At 42.8% G+C, this 17976-nt stretch overlaps 1 protein-coding gene across 1 annotated transcript in view; it reads left to right on the forward strand.

Annotated features, from left to right (window-relative positions):
• Positions 1-4039: 4039 nt before the first annotated feature.
• The window catches only part of BLVRA (biliverdin reductase A), a 29358-nt gene continuing 15421 nt past the window's right edge, over positions 4040-17976 (forward strand). The window contains exon 1 of the mRNA XM_009867389.1: positions 4040-4122. The gene's annotated coding sequence lies outside the window, so the exon portion shown is untranslated. The remainder of the gene's footprint in view (positions 4123-17976) is intronic.

Consider the following 17976-nt stretch of genomic DNA (forward strand, 5'->3'; position numbering starts at 1 on the left):
CACTCACCCTTGGCATATTTATAAACATTAAATAATGTTGGGGAAACCTGTGAAGAGGGCTGAGCTTGCCAGCCCACTGCTGTGGGGAAGCGCAGGCCAGAGCCCGTCAGCCCTGTGCTGATAAACCTGCTGCCTGCTTGAGATCCGCTCTCTTTTGGGTGTTTTGTTAAGCCCCGAACCAAGGCACACCATAAAAACACCCTTATGTGTTAAAACTGAAGAACTCAACCGAATTTCTGTCAGCATCTTTCCAGCAACACCCAAAGAAAACTCTATCTAACCTGATGATCTGATTCCATGCACTGATATGCATGTTCAACTTAATTACTGCTGTCTTAACTCCTCTTTTTCTTTCCAAATTCATCCCTCTTCACTGTACCATGTAAACCGATGTCCCTGTCTAAGCTGATGTCCCTGTTGGAGTTTGTTTAAGTGAGATGCCCCAGAGCTGTCGCTGAGCTCAATGCTTGGGCCAAGGCGTTTGTGAAGCGGGTGCCAGTGCTGCTGGATTACAGAACCCTGAGCCTTGGCTCGTGGCTCCAATTCATCTGGAATTAAACAATGAGTGTACTGATAATTTCAGAGCATGTTCTAGTGCCATTTCTTAGCACATTGTACCTGCTTTGCTATTTATTGTACACGCTTCCTGGCTGAGGGGTTGGCTCAGGCATTTTTCTCAGGGCTGTTGCCAAGCCAGGTAGTTCTTTTAGCCAAGTAGTTTCCAGCTTCTTATTTGCACTTTTTGGCTTACCACTGTGATTTTGTTGGAGTGTTACCTGCTATTGAATTTTCCCAAATTAAATTGTTTCTTCCCATGAAGGGCTTCTAGTGCCCTTGCCAGTAAAATTCTGTCATCAGAATGATGATTATGTTCTTTTGCATTGCTTAGTTGTTCCTGACAAAATAGTTGAGAAGTGAGCGGTTGCTAGGTTGTAGCTGAAGTTTATTAATACATCTGCTTGCTAGGACTTGTAACACTCATGGGGACTGGGGAAAGTGAGAGCAGGGAGGAATGTAGTGTGGAAAGACAATCAGCAGAACAAAATGATGTGCAAATATGACCAAAAAATAGACAATGAGAAACTCAGGACAAAAAAGGGAGCAAATGGTCTACCCAAGTGAGAACTTTTCCTGTGCTCCTGGGAGGCTGTTTTGTATAGAATCATAGAATCACAGAATGTTAGGGGTTGGAAGGGACCTCAAAAGATCATTTAGTCCAAGTCCCTGCCAGAGCAGGATCATGCAGAGTAGGTCACATCGGAATGCATCCAGGCGGGTTTTGAAAGTCTCCAGAGAAGGAGACTCCACAACCTCCCTGGGCAGCCTGTGCCAGTGCTCCATTACCCTCACAGTTAAAGAAATGCAAAGCTCCAGTTTTTTAACCTCTCTTTCTTTCTTCCTGTCTTTCCACTAACATCCCCTCTTTGTGGGAATCGGTTGCCTTTACTTTCAGGGGTGGTCTGACTCCTACATATCTAATCACTCTCTGAAAAGATCTATTTCATACGTTTCAGACCTGAAGGTGGATTTTGTGCCAGAATCTTGTCTATGGTTCCCAGCTGTGCTTGTGTTGGCCTTACTATCCCTGCAGGCCTTCTCTTTGTAATTTTTCAGCGATGAAAGCTATACAATATCTGTCTGATTTTGGTGAAGTTTAATTGGTACTGAAACGCATTTGTTATTTATAGATACTGGTTCTGCTATTTCCATGTGGAAAGTAAAACAGACTGTGTAAGACATTAAACCACTAGAGCTATGTTCATGCTCAGGGCTATTTGCTGCTGCTTCTTCCAAGGCTGGTGCTTCCCCCTGCCCATTCTCACCACCTTGGGGACCCAAGCTTCTCTTGCCATGCCAGCTGCTCATCTTGCAGTCACAAACGGCTCCTCCAGAGCCCATGTCTCATTGCACCCCTGGAGGAATCATTCCTCCCACCCCCCAAACTGGATCAGGTCTGGAGTTCAGTTAAATGTTGGGGGTTTTATCTAGCCAACTGAATAAAAAGTCAAATCTACGGCAGAGGGAGCTCGAGGCTGCATACAGGGCCCAAACAGCAAGTAGTTACCTGACCGGTTAAGCTAACCTAACTCCAGTGTGGTGGAAAGAGGCAGCTGTGCCTGCCTCTTTGGCTGTGTGTTGCCACTCCCACCTGGTTTTGGGAGCTGATCCATCTGGAAAGCATTTTTATTTCTATTTTTTATGAGGTTAATTGCGAGATCGTACAGGTCCCGCATCCTGTAGCACACGAGGCTGTACAAATGGGAGCACGGTTACTGAATCCAATGGCTCTGAGTGACATCTGCCTCTAACCACTCCCATATGCATTCTTTCACATGTTCTGCTATTCGTTATGGTTTCCTATCATGTGCTAATTGATTCATTACTTTATGTTAAGCATACAGTCATGTGCTAGCCATTAGGAGTCCCAAATGTTGAACTCATGATGTGTATCTTTAAATGCTATATCTTCTGGTCTGCCAGTCCTCCTTTATATGATAGATACAACGCATAAGTTGTAGACCTTCATTCATACTTCGATGGACTTTCAAGTTCCTGCTCCTTAGTCTTGTATGTAATTCCTTGGTTACTCTCTAGAGCTCCTCCTTGTTGCAGTTGTATAACAACTGTAATTAGACCTGCTGATATGTAGATCTGTGCTTTAGGCTGTGGTAATACAATGTGTTTGAGAGGGGAAGGAAAGAATTTTGAAATATCCTATGACATTTGAAACATCCAGCATAGTAATGTGAGTATAAGTCTCACGTTCACATGAAGTTCTGTTAGACTACAGAAGTTTTGCAAGAGTTAAAGCTCCATACATGTCTCAGAAAATGTGACTCTAAAAGCAAAAGCAGCTGGGAGGAGGCTGAATGGGTTCCTGAAATCTTGCTGGTCAGAAGTTAACTGGTCGAAAGAAATGAGTAGGAAAAAATGGAAAGAAGTGTTTCTCACTTTTTACAATCCCAACCTTCAGAATTTCAGAACAAAAACTTTAAGGAGTCCAGAGTTGCTCTGAATTTTTAAGTTTTACAGGAAGAAGACAGATTACTTATGGTATTACTACTTACATATAGCATGCCCCAAGATTTGCCAGAAACAGGTTGAATTGAACACACTTGTGTGCAAAAAAGGATAATAAAATAGTTACTGATTTCTTCAGAGTTATTTCTACTTTTTGCCTGAGGTGAAGGAGTACAGAATTTGATGCTTTGGACCTGTAGTCCCAATGTGACACAGTTTTAGGTTCTGTCATAGTCTGTAAATGCATGCTGGCATCAGCATGGTATAGAATGACCTGTAGAATTCAGACCATTCTAGTTTCATAGGCTGTTTATTGCAGTTACTACTGGCCTGGGGAAAAATAGTTGCACCCTCCCCTGCCTTTATCTTTCAAGCTCTGACTGAAGCAGCTGAAAGTCTTGCTGCATGTAGATAAGAAAGGGTGAGCAAAGAGGCTGGGAGTAAGATCTGAGTAAACAGTGGCTCTCAAAGGCAAAGCTAGTACTTAAGCGCAGTACGCTGTGGTGCAGGGAGCAATCTCTGTGGGAAGGGAGACGAACAGCGCGAGCAGAGCTTGCCTAACACCTGGCCTGGGCCGCCCCAACCTTCTATACGCCGCCTGCTTGGGCAAAGCCAGGTACAGAAGGATTTCTTTTCTGCTTGGGAAACTCCCAGTGTCCTGAGCACGGACCCAACCAGCGATGCCAACCCTACAGACACAGCCGGGCAGATGTGAGCACCGCTAGCACATCGGGGCCATCGCACCCGGGCCTCTGGGTCGTGCCTGGCCGGGGTTACCCTTGCGTGGGCTTAAACCTGGCCCGGGTGACCCCTGCGTGGGCTTAACCAGGGTCTTGCGCGGCTCTCCAGGGAGGTGTCAGCCGCTCGCCAGCCATGTGCACCTTTCCTGCTGTTTCCCGGTGTCTGCACGCCTTGCTGCTGCGGCAGCGCTTCTGGCTATAGCCCGCCCCTATAGCGTCCTTATTGGATTCCCGGCCAAGGGGGTGTTGCTGCAGCGGTAGCACATTGATATGCGGGAGCTGCAGAGCGTTGTATAAGAGGGAGCTGCAGGGAGCAGTGGAGAATTAAACGGCATCACGTTTTCCTCTCTGAGCTGAAGAGGTTAGTGACTATTACTTAATCCCCGCTAACTGAAATTAGGATTTGGAAGCGCTGCTTTCGTGTTCTCCTTCCCCCCCGCCCCCCCAAGGTTGCTTGCCACCAGCGTGTGCCCCTCGGTGGTGAAGCAGTGGGGGACTCCTGCAAGTCACGTTGTCCCAGCTGCTGCAGAGACACCCACCACGCTAGAGGGGACAGACCAACACCTGGGGAAGGGGGAGTGGGGGGGAGTAAAGAGAAAGAAAAAAGAGGAAAGCCCTTTGTTTGGAAGAATATGCAGGGTGCCCTGAAGCAGAGTATTAGCTTGTAAATGGTGTGGAAGTAGCCAAGTAGCATCGTTGGGTGGCCGGAACACGGCACAGTGAGTGTGTGAGGAGTCATTTGAAACCTTTCTTACGAAGTGTCTTCTGGGCTTGTTTTTAGAATTGCTGAGCTTCCTCCAGGGCCTGTTAAAATCCATGTTTACTGCAGGTGTTTGACACCCGCTTCTGAAAAAGCAGATTATTATCCTTGCTATACTTCAGTTTGCCTACGTGTAAAGTGGAGACGAGAGCGTTGTCCTTTACAAAAGGAGCATGATGGGGCCATATTCCAGAGAGCCTTTGGTAGAGAAAAGGTGATTCTTATGTTCTCAGATATGGTACAGAATCCTTGTATAAAACACAGTGACGTCTTATTATTATTACTCTAGTCACAGCTACTACCGATCTCTAACTATCGTGAAAAACCCAAACATGCATCTGCGCTTAAGTCTACACACAGAAAATACAGGCTCAGCCTTTATATAACTCTCCTGGCATCGTGCTGAACTTCTGTGTTGGAGCTTGTTAAAAAACCCCAACGAGCTAGTGTTAATTAGGACAACAGTTTACTGAAATAATTTTTATCAAACTCCTTGCATTCATTTGCCCAATTAATATTCTTGGAATGAGGACAGTTGTTCAGCTGTTGGTTCTGTGATTACAGATGTGAAGACAGAATGACACTGTGCCAAAAGTCAATAACACAGTGTTCGAGTATCTTTCTGTTGTTTGTGTCAATTGGAAAATAGAGGCAAATCTCTCTCAATAATAAATCCATCTTGAAGTTGAAGTTCCACAAAATAAATAGCAATAGGTAAATATTTAAAGTTATTTTCAGCAAGTATAAGAAAGCCTTTGTTAGTCTTACCAGAAACTATTGTTACAAGCAGTACACACAAGTTAGTAATTGATAGTAAAATATTAATGATTTATATGATTCTTACTATTGGATCAGGGAACTTCCCTTGCACTAGAGTGCTGGCGATTCTGAACTTGTCCTCCTGAGTTTACATGCACATGGTCAACAAACTTGTTTTCTCATACCAGCCTCACCGTTTCTTTAGACAGTGAATTGAGTTACTAGTTGTGAGCAACTGGAGTTTAAGTCAGTGTAGTATGATTTCTGTTATCCTGAAAGGAATGACAATGCTTATTCTGTGTAGCTAAAAAGGAGCTTGCAGTTTTCAACTTATTTTTAGTGTCCTCGTTATTTTCCAAATTGTTGTGCTACCTGGATGTTTCAACACCCACTCCTCACCGCCTAAAACCCCCACACCAAACAACCCTGAAAGACCACCAGTTTAGTTCTGAGAGACTGCATTTTAAATGTCAAAGGGCCAGACTTCTTTTTTTTTCTAAATGAAGAATGTTGGCTTGATCTACCGACTTAAGAAAGTAAGCTCAACAGATAAGAAAAGGATGAGAAAAAAGACACTTTGATTTCTGCACTAGAAATAAATATCCTTGACAAAACAAGTGAAGATAAATGGTTAAATTCACCGGCCAGTTTCTGAATTAAAATGTGAATCACTTCCCATTTTACACTTGGTGTCAGAACTCCAGTAAACTGCAGGAGCGGAATGCACATTGGCATTTTTACTTTTCCATGATGGTTCTGAAGTCACCTTGGTTTTATATGGCTTGTAGAGAGGATATCACACTGAACATCGTGCAGATTTGTTGGCTTCAGTGGGCGTTCTCCCTTACTGCTGGTGTGGGCCATGGAAACTCTGTGCTGCCATCCTTGGCTAGGTAAGCAGCAGTCAGCAGTCAGGAGATAACTGGAAACAAACCAAAGGTGGGAAGAAAGGGAAAAAAATAACACAAAAGAGCTGGGGTAAAGCGATGTTTGTAGCGGGACAGTAACTCCCCAGGAGAGGAATGCCAGTGATAGAGCAACATCAACATATGTGCGACCACAGATAACTCTTTTCACCTCTAACTTTCTGGTGACCTTTCTGAATCTTGCTGGTTGTGCTCAGTGTAGTAAAATAACTTATACTTGTATTGCTGTTATTTCACTGAGTGGGAAGGGAATGGGGCTTAGGAAAGAAAAAACAGTCTGAAATCCTGTAGTAGAATACACAGCCTGGAATGTATACTTGCCCTGTTGTAATTTAGTAGAATAAAGATTGCTGAGGGCTTGCCTTTCTCCTGGAGGTAGCCTCAAGCTATGGAAAGTGTTCTCATGCATGTAAGGCCAGACTGTTGGGCTTACATCTTAAAATAAAAACATAAATATATATTTGACCCATTTCTTCTCTACTAAGCAAAAAGAGCTTTGGCTTTTTGTTCAACTGAATTAAGCATTCCCTAGACTAATTTCTGTAACCCAGACAGAGCTGCACCAATTAGAAAACATTACAGAAAACACACCTGACTGGGAAAGATAATGAAATGCATTTGCTAATCCTGTTATTCCAGATGAGTACAACACACCACTTTAACAACATGAGCTCAACAGTTAGCATAAAAAAAGTTCCTCCTTTTTTCACCCTTCTTTCTTCTCAGTATAGCATTTTAAGCCAGTTAGAAAGACTCTGTTTGAGGCAACTAGTGTGTATCCTAAATGATAAATTAAAGGCTGCACTACACTGGCTAATAGCGCAAGCCATTCTCATGGCTCAAGTAATGTTTATTAGTTTTCCGTCTTAGCAAAATGTGTAGGCAGAAAGGGATCTTTATTGTCTTGTCATTACCTTCGTTCTGTGAATGAGGGGAGAGGAAAGCTGCCCAAAAGAATATGGAATTGTTAAATAATCCCTAAATAAGAGAACAAAGTGGTACAGGATTTGAGAGGAAAAGCTGAAACCACAGTCATTCTGGTTGAAGCGTCACGGATGTTTTTTAGCTATGCTAGAAGCTATAAAGCTTTGTGAACCTTTCTGTTGCTAGGGAGAAACAGCCCTTACTTAATATTTACTGACTTTTGCAGTCTCTGACACAGATTAGCAACAGGAGACTGGTTAGTCTGTTACTTGGTGATGAATTTAGACATCGTGGCGGCTTGCTTGTACTTGCCTTCAGAGTAATTTGCTAATTTTTGACTCAGGCAGAGCACAACCGCGTGCAGCTGGAAGTGGGATCTGCATATTTCCATAGATTTCTCTGCACTAAGTCGTGGTGACGGATGCAAATGTATGAAGGATTGAGATTTTGGTATTTTGTCCCCATTAAATCAGATTCATAAAATGGGAATGGAGAAGGCAAATGAACTCCTGTGTTCTACCTTCTTCTAAAGCTATAATTTTTTTTTAGTGGCAAAAATCTGAGGAACTAACAGCGAAGGATAGAAATTGATTCTTTACTGGTGACAATTTACTGTTACATGACAGGGCTATAAACTGGAGTGATTTTGGCATTGGTAGCGACCATGAGCTTTGTCTGCTTTTGTTCTTGGTGTCCAAGATAAGATAGAGTAGGCGTATTTTTTTTCTTGAATGTGGAATACGTGTATTTGCACTCTGAGTAACCTGGAGTGCAATATCTGTTAGAAACAGGCCTGAGATGTCTTAGGTTCCTCATCCAGAAGTTATGATACCTGGTACCAACAGCTGCTGGAAACATTTGCTCAAGGAAATGTGTTTTTCAACTGGACTTTGTAATCTTCTCAAATGGCAACAGCTGAGCAAAACTTTGATTAATGAAATCCATTTTGCATTTCCTGACTTGCATATTGAAGTGGAATAGCTATCCTTGCATTTAGCCAAGTATTTTACAAAGGTTAGACATACTGTCTGTTCTTACATGCTGGGCATCTGTAATGAGACCTCGAGACTAAGGGCTGCTGAATAAATCTTTTCAAAATAAACGGGTCATTTGCCTGACTCTGCTTACTGTTTAAAAATAACAGTATTCTGACAGGTGTTTCCAGCCCAGTCCATCCTGGATGGGTCCTGGTGACAACCAGCCTGATCTAGTAGTATTTGCAACATAGACACTGTGAAAAAATGGCAAAAGAACCATAAAAAAATCCATATTATATGATAATATAAACATTGGCTGGATGACAGCTGGTCCTCTAGGGGAGAGAAGAGCTTCACATCCTTTCTCCTCTTGTCCTCCAAACAGGGACCATGGCAATGTGATTCTCTGGCTGCTCTGATCCCAGTTTTTGTGTTAAAAGTCCACCAGAAAGGATGCTGCTTTCTCAAAAAGGCAGAGGTGAGGAACACAGTCTTTATTCACTGCTGGCTCTGAAGAAGGCCTAATTTTGCAGCAGAGAAATGCCTAAGGCATTGAGGCACTCTTTTTTTTCTTTTCGTTTTTTTTTCCTCCCCCAAATGCAGCATGAGTAGTTTTTTTGCTTTTGTGTACTGATGTTGAGAAAAACTTCCAGAAAGAACTGCTGGTTTGCTTGCAGCATACTGTCATCCCTGTCAGTTGGCTGATACCTTTCCAGCGTTGAATGGCCTGTAATATCAGAAACAAAATGTTTCTGTTTTAGAAACACAGGAGAGGAAGTCCTATCCTAGATGCTGCTAAATTATCAACTCCTAAGGAAGCATGAAGGTGCTGATAACCCTGGAGATGAAGTTTCTTTTGCTTAAGTGACTACTAAATGAGGCTTCAACTCTTCATCTTCTGCCTTCAGGATCTCATGCTGCCATGCTGACAGACATGGCCTTTTTCTTCAAGGGAATCATCACAAGCAGGGAGCTCTGTTGCAGTTGCCAAGTCACTCTCCATCATATTTGAAAAGTCATGGCAATTAGGTGAAATCTTCAGTTACTGGAAAAAGTGAAGCTTCACACCCATGGCAGGGGAGTTGGACTAGATGATCTTTAAAGGTTCCTTCCAAGCCGATCTGTTCTGTCATTCTAACAAAAAGACTTCCAAGTACTTTCCTTACAGTGTGCTCATTATTGTTGTTTTTAACTTTCAGCTCCTGCATGACCTTATTTTTGCTTATATGCCTATTTGGAATAAACTTTCCCATGCTGGACTGCAGAACTAAAATCTGTGTGATCAGGAGGAAAAACCACCCAGCCTTGAAAGCAAGTGCAGTCAAATGGCTCATGACCTGTAGATCTGACTCACAAGCCATTGTTTGGCCATGCTGTTACCTTATTTTCTTCCACTCAATGTAATCCTAAATGAAGGCAATGGATCCAAGCGGACTTGGAGGACAGATCATTGCAGACAATTGTTTACGTATTCTGAGCTGCTGAGGCTCTGTTGCTACCTTTATGTACAGAAGTCTGACCACGGGAGGGAATAGCAGAGATTTATTGTCCAATATCTAAGGCAAGTTACAACTTTCAGATGCCAACGTGTGGTGTCTGTGTTCATGATGTTAACGTAGGATGCCTTGTGTCTTCCGTTTCTAGTGATAAATAAAGAGATGATTTGTCTGAAACCCATTTTGTAGAGAGGCCACAGTGATGCCTGAGATATGGATGGCCTAAATAATGGAAATTAATCTTATACAGTGAGCTTCTCTCATAAAATCTCAAAATGCTTTGTTGAGTTATGGTAGCGGGGGGTAAGGAGAAAAGAAGGATTTAGACTGCTATTTTAAAAAGCTGAATAGTGAGCAGCCTTTTAAAAGGCTGAATAGTGAGCAGGATTGCTGTTAACTATTTTAAAATTACTTTGATGTTACTATTGGTAGCATAGAGGGGTGGTGGTTCAGTACAGCTGCTCTCCTCAGAACCTCTTTGACCATTTAAAGGAATGTTTCAGTTAAGGACATGAACTTGAGTTGGGAATGGAGCTCTTGCAAGAGTTAACTGTCAAATCACTTCACCAGCACATCGCCGAAATAATGGGGTGGGTATATTCTAGTAAACACTGAGCAACGGATAGAAATGTCTATATTATGTTTTAAATGGGAATATTCATCTCCTTCTTCCATGATCCTTTTTTTTTTTTCCCTACCTCTTTTACAAGTTATATTTCCCTCTTCCAGTGGCCTGAGTATTGTCTGCTTCTGAACCTTGGCAGTAGATGGTTTAGTTATTGCAAAGTTAGATGCTTGTGCTGGTCCTGCCTTTAATGGAATATTATCCATTTGTTCAGCTACAGTTGTTATAAACAAAGTACTGCTTCACATTAAGCATTGGAAGAGGAAATTTTAAGAGTGGTACTGAGTTCTTTTATCCCAATTACATGGCCATGCTGGTTCTGAATAGGTCATGCATTTAAAATACTCATTTGAGCAGACGGCCAGCTTCACTAAAACCTTCCAGCTCCAAATTTTTGAAGGCAGATTGTGAGGAGCAAAGGGTATTTTTTTAAGCCTATTCTTCACTTATAGTTACCTTTACATAGATGTTGGAGAGAGTCATGAGTTTTGTAGGCACTGTCAGCAGCTTCATCAGTCCCAAAACAAGAAGATTTAACAAAGTATGTAGAACCTGCCATGCCCCTAATATACTGGTGCAATCTATCCTCTATACTTCTCCAGCTATGTCTTAAGGTGTATTTTAAGTGTAAGTAGTTGTTGGAGTGGCCTGAGACAAGTAGGACCTTCTGCTTTGCTTGAAGTGGGACCCAACTTGATGACAGTTTTCTAGGTCCTTTTGGAGACTTTTTGAAACAATAAATTTGGTGATGACAGGTTTGTAGAGGCAGACAGCTGTAAATAGGAACCATTTTATAGGTCGTTCTTTTGCTTGTTTGTCAAGCCTGAGTTAAGCCTGAGCGTGTCAGGCTCTAGATTGGCACACTTGAAGGTTCAGGTTTAGGCACGCTCAGAGCTGACTGACTGTACAGGCAGATCAAAACAAATGATTAATTTAGCCATCTTCTTGGCATATAAAACTACATACCTGCTTGTAGAACTTGCAGGGTTTGATGTGGGTAGACCTAGGAACTGGAAGGGGAGACCTGGAGTTTTGTTTTGCATTGTGTCTGGTTGTACGCTAAGAAGGCTTTGTTCATCCTAAAACTTTGTGTGGGACCTACGTGCAGTTGAAATACCATGGGAAATATGCTTTCACAGCATTCCTAAAACCTTTTTAATTTTTTTTAACATTCTTACTAGTGTGACTTAAGCAGGATACTAAATGCCTCCTCTAGTGGATGCTATTTTGGTGGAGGTGGTTTTGGTTTCTTGGGACCATTTTAACGGATGAGTAGCGTGTCAGGATTACTTGACTGCTAAATCACATTGAATTGCAGACTAACTATTCATGGGAGAGCAGGCTAGCAGCTGGCCTGTACAATTCTTGAGTGTTGCCATGCCCAATAACATGAAAAATACCGAGCTTTAAAGTTAAGAGGAATTTGAGTAACTGCAACTGTGAGTCTTTCTTTATTTAGGAACTACATTTTTCCTACTCTTAAGCTATTGCTGACATCGGTAGTTTTTGGAAAATTAGTGGGAGTGGAGAGCATCCGTTGCATTTTTCAGGCTCTGCTGAGCAGTGGTAGGCTGATAACATGACAGAGGTGTTAGCCATTGCATGCATCGTTTTTAAGATTATGTCATTATGCAAAAGTTTATCTACTCCCCACGTTATCTCAATCTAATTATTAAAAAAATCTGTCACTCTCAACTTATTTCAGAAGGGCAAAAACATTTTTGCTGGGATAGGGGAAGAAAAAGTCAGCTAAAGAAGTACAGTTGCCTGACCAGCTACAAGTTACATGTGTGTTCTTTGCTCTGAAGAGAGTGTGGGGCAAGCCAGTGGTGCTCTGAGTTACTGTCAAGCTAATGATGGAGGCAGAGGCTTTCATGAGCCATGGTAAGCAGTATCTTTAGAGTGACTGCACTGTGTAGCAGGAGTGCTTTTTTTTGTTTGAGGAATTCTCAAAATAGGTCAGCCTGTTACAGATCTGGGGCGCAGTGACCTTTAGTGGACCGGAAGATAGGTATCATCTATTGAACTGGGGCCATAAAGATATTAAAAGAACATACTTGTGGCTGGATATGTGTTTTGTTCTTGTGCCTACTAATATTACAGTAAACAGCAAAAGCTCCTATTTCTTAATGTACTTGTAGGAGTATTTTCATTTATATCGGTGGGATTACTTGTGATTAAAGCTAAACGCATATAATCCCTGTAGGGTTTGGATTTCCGAATTTAACAGCAAGAGAAAGAAAAGAAAAAATGTATTATGTCATGCGTTATATGGCATCGTTTTATAGAGGTATTTCAATACAAACCTTAGTTATAGCCTTGTTTTCTAGGTGTCTGATCTTTGTGGGATTTCTTACAGCAAAGAAGAGAGGTTGTATTCTTAAATTGCACTTATCATTGGTAGGTCTGAGAGTGCTTTACAGAAGTGAGAGATTTCCCCTGTTCTGGAACTGGAAGGACTGACAGGGGAAGGGAATGTGATTTACTTGCTTTGGGTCACCCAGTAAACTCCTGGGAGAAAGAAAGGATACAGCCTGGAAATACAATTTTCCCGCATCTGCCCAGCCCAGCTCTGCATTCGTTAGGCCTTCTGAAGAAGAAAATGCTTGTAGAAAGGACTGCAGCAATTGGCAGGCAAATTAAAGGGCAGTTGTAATAATTGAGAGAATATTTTAGAGTGTTTTTCTGTAACTATCCATCATCACTACCATTTGTTTTACAGCGAAGACTTGGAAGCCTTTCCTGGTGTTAGAGTTTACCTGCAAAGCACTTGTAAATCTAACAAGCAAGGTGGAGAAGCCTCTTCTTTCAGTAGGTGACACAGTGACAACAAAATGAGCAGCATAAGGGAGAGAAGGGGATATGCTGAGGTTACTTGGTGTGTCTCAGCTCCCTGCCCCATCAGCTACACCCCTTGTGATTAGCTCTGAGTAAAGTTTTCCCCAAAATGTAGGTATGGATGAGTAGTCTTCCTGCTTTTAGAAGTGGAACATGAAAAGCTCTTGATTTTCAAAAGTGGAAGAGTCAGCACAAAGCAGCAATGTCTTTGTAGGAAATAGGTGGTTAACCAGAGTCCTGGTAGTTAGCATTAACCACTTGGCCGTGTGGAGACTTTACTCCAGTGATTTTATGTTCTGCAGAAAAGCCAGGGGACATGATTCATGGTCCACAGGGACCTGGCAGAGTTCAACTCTGTAATAGCTGTAGCGTTATGTGGACATTAAGTCAAAAAAAGTAATGGAGAAGTCACTGTATTTCCTCATCCCTCAGAGCTGAAACAAGACAGATTATCTCAGGGCAGAGTTTCAAACAAAATGAGCCAGACGGAGGATTTAGCTTCTCTACGCATCTCTGAGACTCCACCTCAGAAGTGGCTTTTCCTCTTCAGACTAGTGACCAAATCTGAAGCACAGAGGATGACTACAGGGAAAGAACAAGACAAGATGGTCATTCATACCCATGCATGTACATCGCAGCACTTCTGATTCACAGACAGATTTTCAGATTCTTCCACTACCCCTCACAGTTTTATATTAGTTTTGTGAGGGGTTTTTGCTGCAAGTGTAGAGTTGGGGGCTGTGGAGAAGAACCTCACTGTGACAGGAGTCAGGACCGCTGTGGACTCTGGAGTTAATAGAGTTAAATTGCAGAAGTATGTTTTAATAGAAATTTTCCTTTCTATTTAGATATTAATGCTGCTGACAGCATAGCTGCTACAAATGCAGCCATTTATTATTAACCATCACTGTATATAGTAAAAATGATTGTTTGGCAGCTGTAACATGCATCTGGCCTTATCTCAACATAACTATACCAACTTCAGCTTTGACAGCTAGCTCAAAAACCAGAATTTAATCAGAAAGCCCAGGCAAATAAGCTTGCATATACATGTAAACCATTGCAGATATATTGTTCAATGGCACTTAAAAGCCAAGTAGAAAAGCCCACTCTGGATGTTTCCAAAGTAGGATGCTGCTGGTCAAGATGAGATTGGTTTCTGCTGGCTAACCTCTATGAAAGTTGGTGCCTCAAAGGTATAACTCACCTACCAGAGCCTCTGTGCCTGCCAGGAAACTGTGGCCTGGGTTGTGATAGCCAGAGAGAAGGATGTGAGAGATGGGGAAACGCTGGAGAGAATTGATTCTTAAGACCTTATAAACAACTCTCAAGGAATATGCATGTGGTTGCTCTACGACTTCTAGACACTGGTGTTTTCCTCTGAAATGTGGAGACTGTAAATGGCTTTGGCAGGTTTTTGAGAAAATTTCTTACTCTCATTTTATGTACAATTAATATTTTAAAGAGAGGTAACTAAGACAGTGTTGAAGATTGCCTTTCTGTTGCTTTCTTGCAGAAGGACTTTACTTTTATCTCCAGGTTGCAGCAGAGCCAAAACACAAACTCCTGATCCAGCATGTTAGAATTCAAACAATTATTTTCTTTGCCTATATGTATGTTTTACATTTTTCTTCAAGTTCTGCCTTTGGTTAGGATTAGTGTGGCCTGTGTTGGGTCTACTTCCAGAAGGAACTTTAGAACATACAGAGGTCAAAGTGCCTAAGTGATTTCTTGAAGAACAAAGAATATCTATGCCTTTGAATAGGCTGATAATTGGAGCGATTGTGCAGTTCTTCCCTTTTAGAAAACTACCCTAACAAAAGCCACACTGTTCAGCTGCTGCTTTCTCTGTTGCTTTCTCTGCTGCAGGCAGATGCATTTTGCTAAGAGTAGACAATGGGAGTAGGATGTGGTGGCACAGACTGTAGCGTGGACCAGTGCCCCAAGTAGAGCATCTGCCAGGTGTCTGGGTATTTGAAATCAGAGATGTAGGGCTGGAAGGAACCTTAAGTTTGCAGTTTGTCGATTTTAAAGTGAATGCTGCTGACTGTCCAGTACTTCCCTGAAAACTTCTCTTGAGGAGGATGCTACAGCCCTCATCTCGGGGCTTTGCTGATGAAAACTTTTTCTATGATGTCTAATCCAGGCGTCTGCTCAAAGGGAGCTCTGGAAAACTTCCTCAGTCCAGCCTGGCTTATGTTAGGATCAGTGGGGATTGCATTGTGTATTTTAAGCGGCAGGAAGGAAATGACATGTGTCAGCACTCAGATTTGATAGAGTTATAGATTCAATGTAAGCAAAGTCTGACAGGTGTGCTGGAGAGAGTGAAAATTGCTGAAAAATTACAGTGGTAATGAAATGGTTCAACTGTTGAGTACGCAAAAGTGAACTCACGTTGACAGGAGATTTTCAGATTCAGTTCTGCCAGATTTCTGCTACTCTTAAGAGACGTGTGGCAGCAAAATGGTAGGCACTTGAAGTAGCACACTTAACACCAGGCTGGGAGTGCTTCAGGAAAGCCTCTTACATCTGTGTTATGCTGTTGCAGGTGACAGTAATTGCAAAATATTTTGATCCCTCAGTAAGTTTGCCGATGACACCAAGCTGTGTGGTGCCGTGGACTCACTTGAGGGAAGAGATGCCATCCAGAGGGACCTTGATAGGCTTGAGAAATGGGCCAGTGCAAACTGCATGAGCTTCAACAAGTCAAAATGCAAGGTCCTGCACCTGGGTCGGGCCAGTCCTAGGCACAAATATAAACTGGGCACAGAGTGGGTTGAGAGTAGCCCTGAAGAGAAGGATTTAGGGGTGTTGATAGATGAGAAGCTCAACATGAGCCGGCAGTGTGCTCATGCAGCCCAGAAGGCCAATAGTATCCTGGGATGTATCAAGAGAAGCGTGGTCAGCAGGTCAAGAGAGGTGATTCTCCCCCTTTACTCTGCTCTTGTGAGACCCCACCTCGAATACTGCGTCCAGTTTTGGTGCCGCCACCATAAGAGGGACATGGATCTGTTGGAGCGTGTTCAGAGGAGGGCCACAAAAATAATCCAGGGGCTGGAGCACCTCTGCTACGAGGACAGGCTGTGGGAGCTGAGACTGTTCAGTCTTGAAAAGAGAAGACTTTGGGGGGACCTAATAGCTGCCTTCCAATACCTGAAGGGAACCTACAGGAAGGTTGGGGAGGGACTTTTTCCAAGAGCATCCACTGATAGGACAAGGGGAAATGGGTTTAAGTTGAGGAGAATAGATTTACATCAGATCCTAGGAAGAAGTTCTTCAGTACAAGGGTGGCAAGACTTTGGAATAAATTGCCCAGAGATGTTGTGGCTGCCCCCTCCCTGGAGGGGTTCAAGGCCAAGTTGGACGGAGCCTTGAGTAGCCTGATCTAGCTGAGAGGTGTCCCTGCCCATGACAGGGAGGTTGGATTAGATGATCTCTAAGGTCCCTCCCAGCCTAGGCCATTCTATGATTCTATGATTCACTGAAGTGTTTCACTCATTCATACCTGTGGAAATGAGACTTTGAAAATGGCAGGGAGAATGCATGAGGCTTACTGAAATTCTCTGTATATAGTGAGAGAAGGTACACGTTCTCATCCTGTAATGTCTAGATATGCCATGAAAAATGTTCTTGAAGGGGAGATAATTCTTAATCTCTGGCTTTTAGCTTGCTTCAGCACTGGCTTTGCATGGCCTTAGCAATGTTGCACAAAACAGACATAAGCCTTGCTTCCCTTAAACTTACCTCAGTGAGTGTCACTGTTTTTGGGATGTAGGAGCTGAAGTCCTGCTGGGGAGGAACACATTTGCTGGGTGACAGATACCTCTGGGTTTACTCTGTTGCTTGTTTTACTGCTGAATATTCCTGTTTTACTGATAAATTTTGCAAAAATAGTCTGGTATAGAGCAGTTGGGTTATGGGTTTTTTTGCTGCAGAGTAGCCCAGATCAGCAGAAATAAGCAGCAGAAGCACAGAAAACTCAACAGAGAGCAGAGGGGTGACAGGACAATGATCCGTGAGTGCAGGATACATTACCTTCTTCAGCCAAATACCTTTCTCAGCCCCCCTTCTGTGTTGTGCAGGACTCATCTCCCTCGGTAAGAGGAGCCATTTGTGCTGGCTATCAGTGGGGAAGAGCTCCCGTACCAGTTGGCAGTCGCTGTACCCCCGCCCCAGTTCTGAGAGAACCCTTGGTGGGGCTTGCAGGGCTGCCGCTGGGTGTGGGGAATGCTCTTCAGTGACTATCTGTGAGCACCAAAGAACATCCCTGTCTAATCTTCTCACCAGCCCCTTTGCTTTCTTACAGCCAGTTAGGAAAGGGCAGAGAAAATGGCTTTCGGACACTGACTGATGTACTCTTCTATGGGTTACTCTGCAATTTTTTCAGTATGAGAGGAGGCAAAGTTCAGCGGCCTGGAAAATGCCTCTGAAAGTTTTTTTGTCAAAGTCTTAACTGAAGTCACCAATTATAAGAAAAAGGCAGGGAAAGCAGGCACAGCCGTTTGCAGTTTGGTCTTCCTCATTCATTGTTTTTTGTACTTGAAAGATAGCTGTTATCCTCATGTAGAAGTCTGAAATGACTAAATTTTTGTACATTCATCTGGCCTCTCAGATGAATATTGTCTTACCTGGTTCATGAAAGTTCAAAAAAACCATTTAATTTACTTTTCTTCCTGAGCAGCTTGAGGATTTGTTGTGTGAGCAAAATGAGGGTAATAAAAAGCAACAGCAGGGATGCAGACATAGTGATTTTTCTCTTAGCTACACACATAAGCAAAGGTTCTGTAATGTACATTTAGTAGCTCTCTTTCCGTGTGGATGCTGTATTAGCCCGCATAACCTTGACCTGCACCGGATGGCTGGTTGCTGTGGCAACAGGTTGCATAGTAACAGGTTTTGTTCCTGGCTTG

Source organism: Apaloderma vittatum, unplaced genomic scaffold (genome assembly GCF_000703405.1).
Source record: "Apaloderma vittatum isolate BGI_N311 unplaced genomic scaffold, ASM70340v1 scaffold5854, whole genome shotgun sequence".
Classification (NCBI taxonomy): domain Eukaryota; kingdom Metazoa; phylum Chordata; class Aves; order Trogoniformes; family Trogonidae; genus Apaloderma; species Apaloderma vittatum.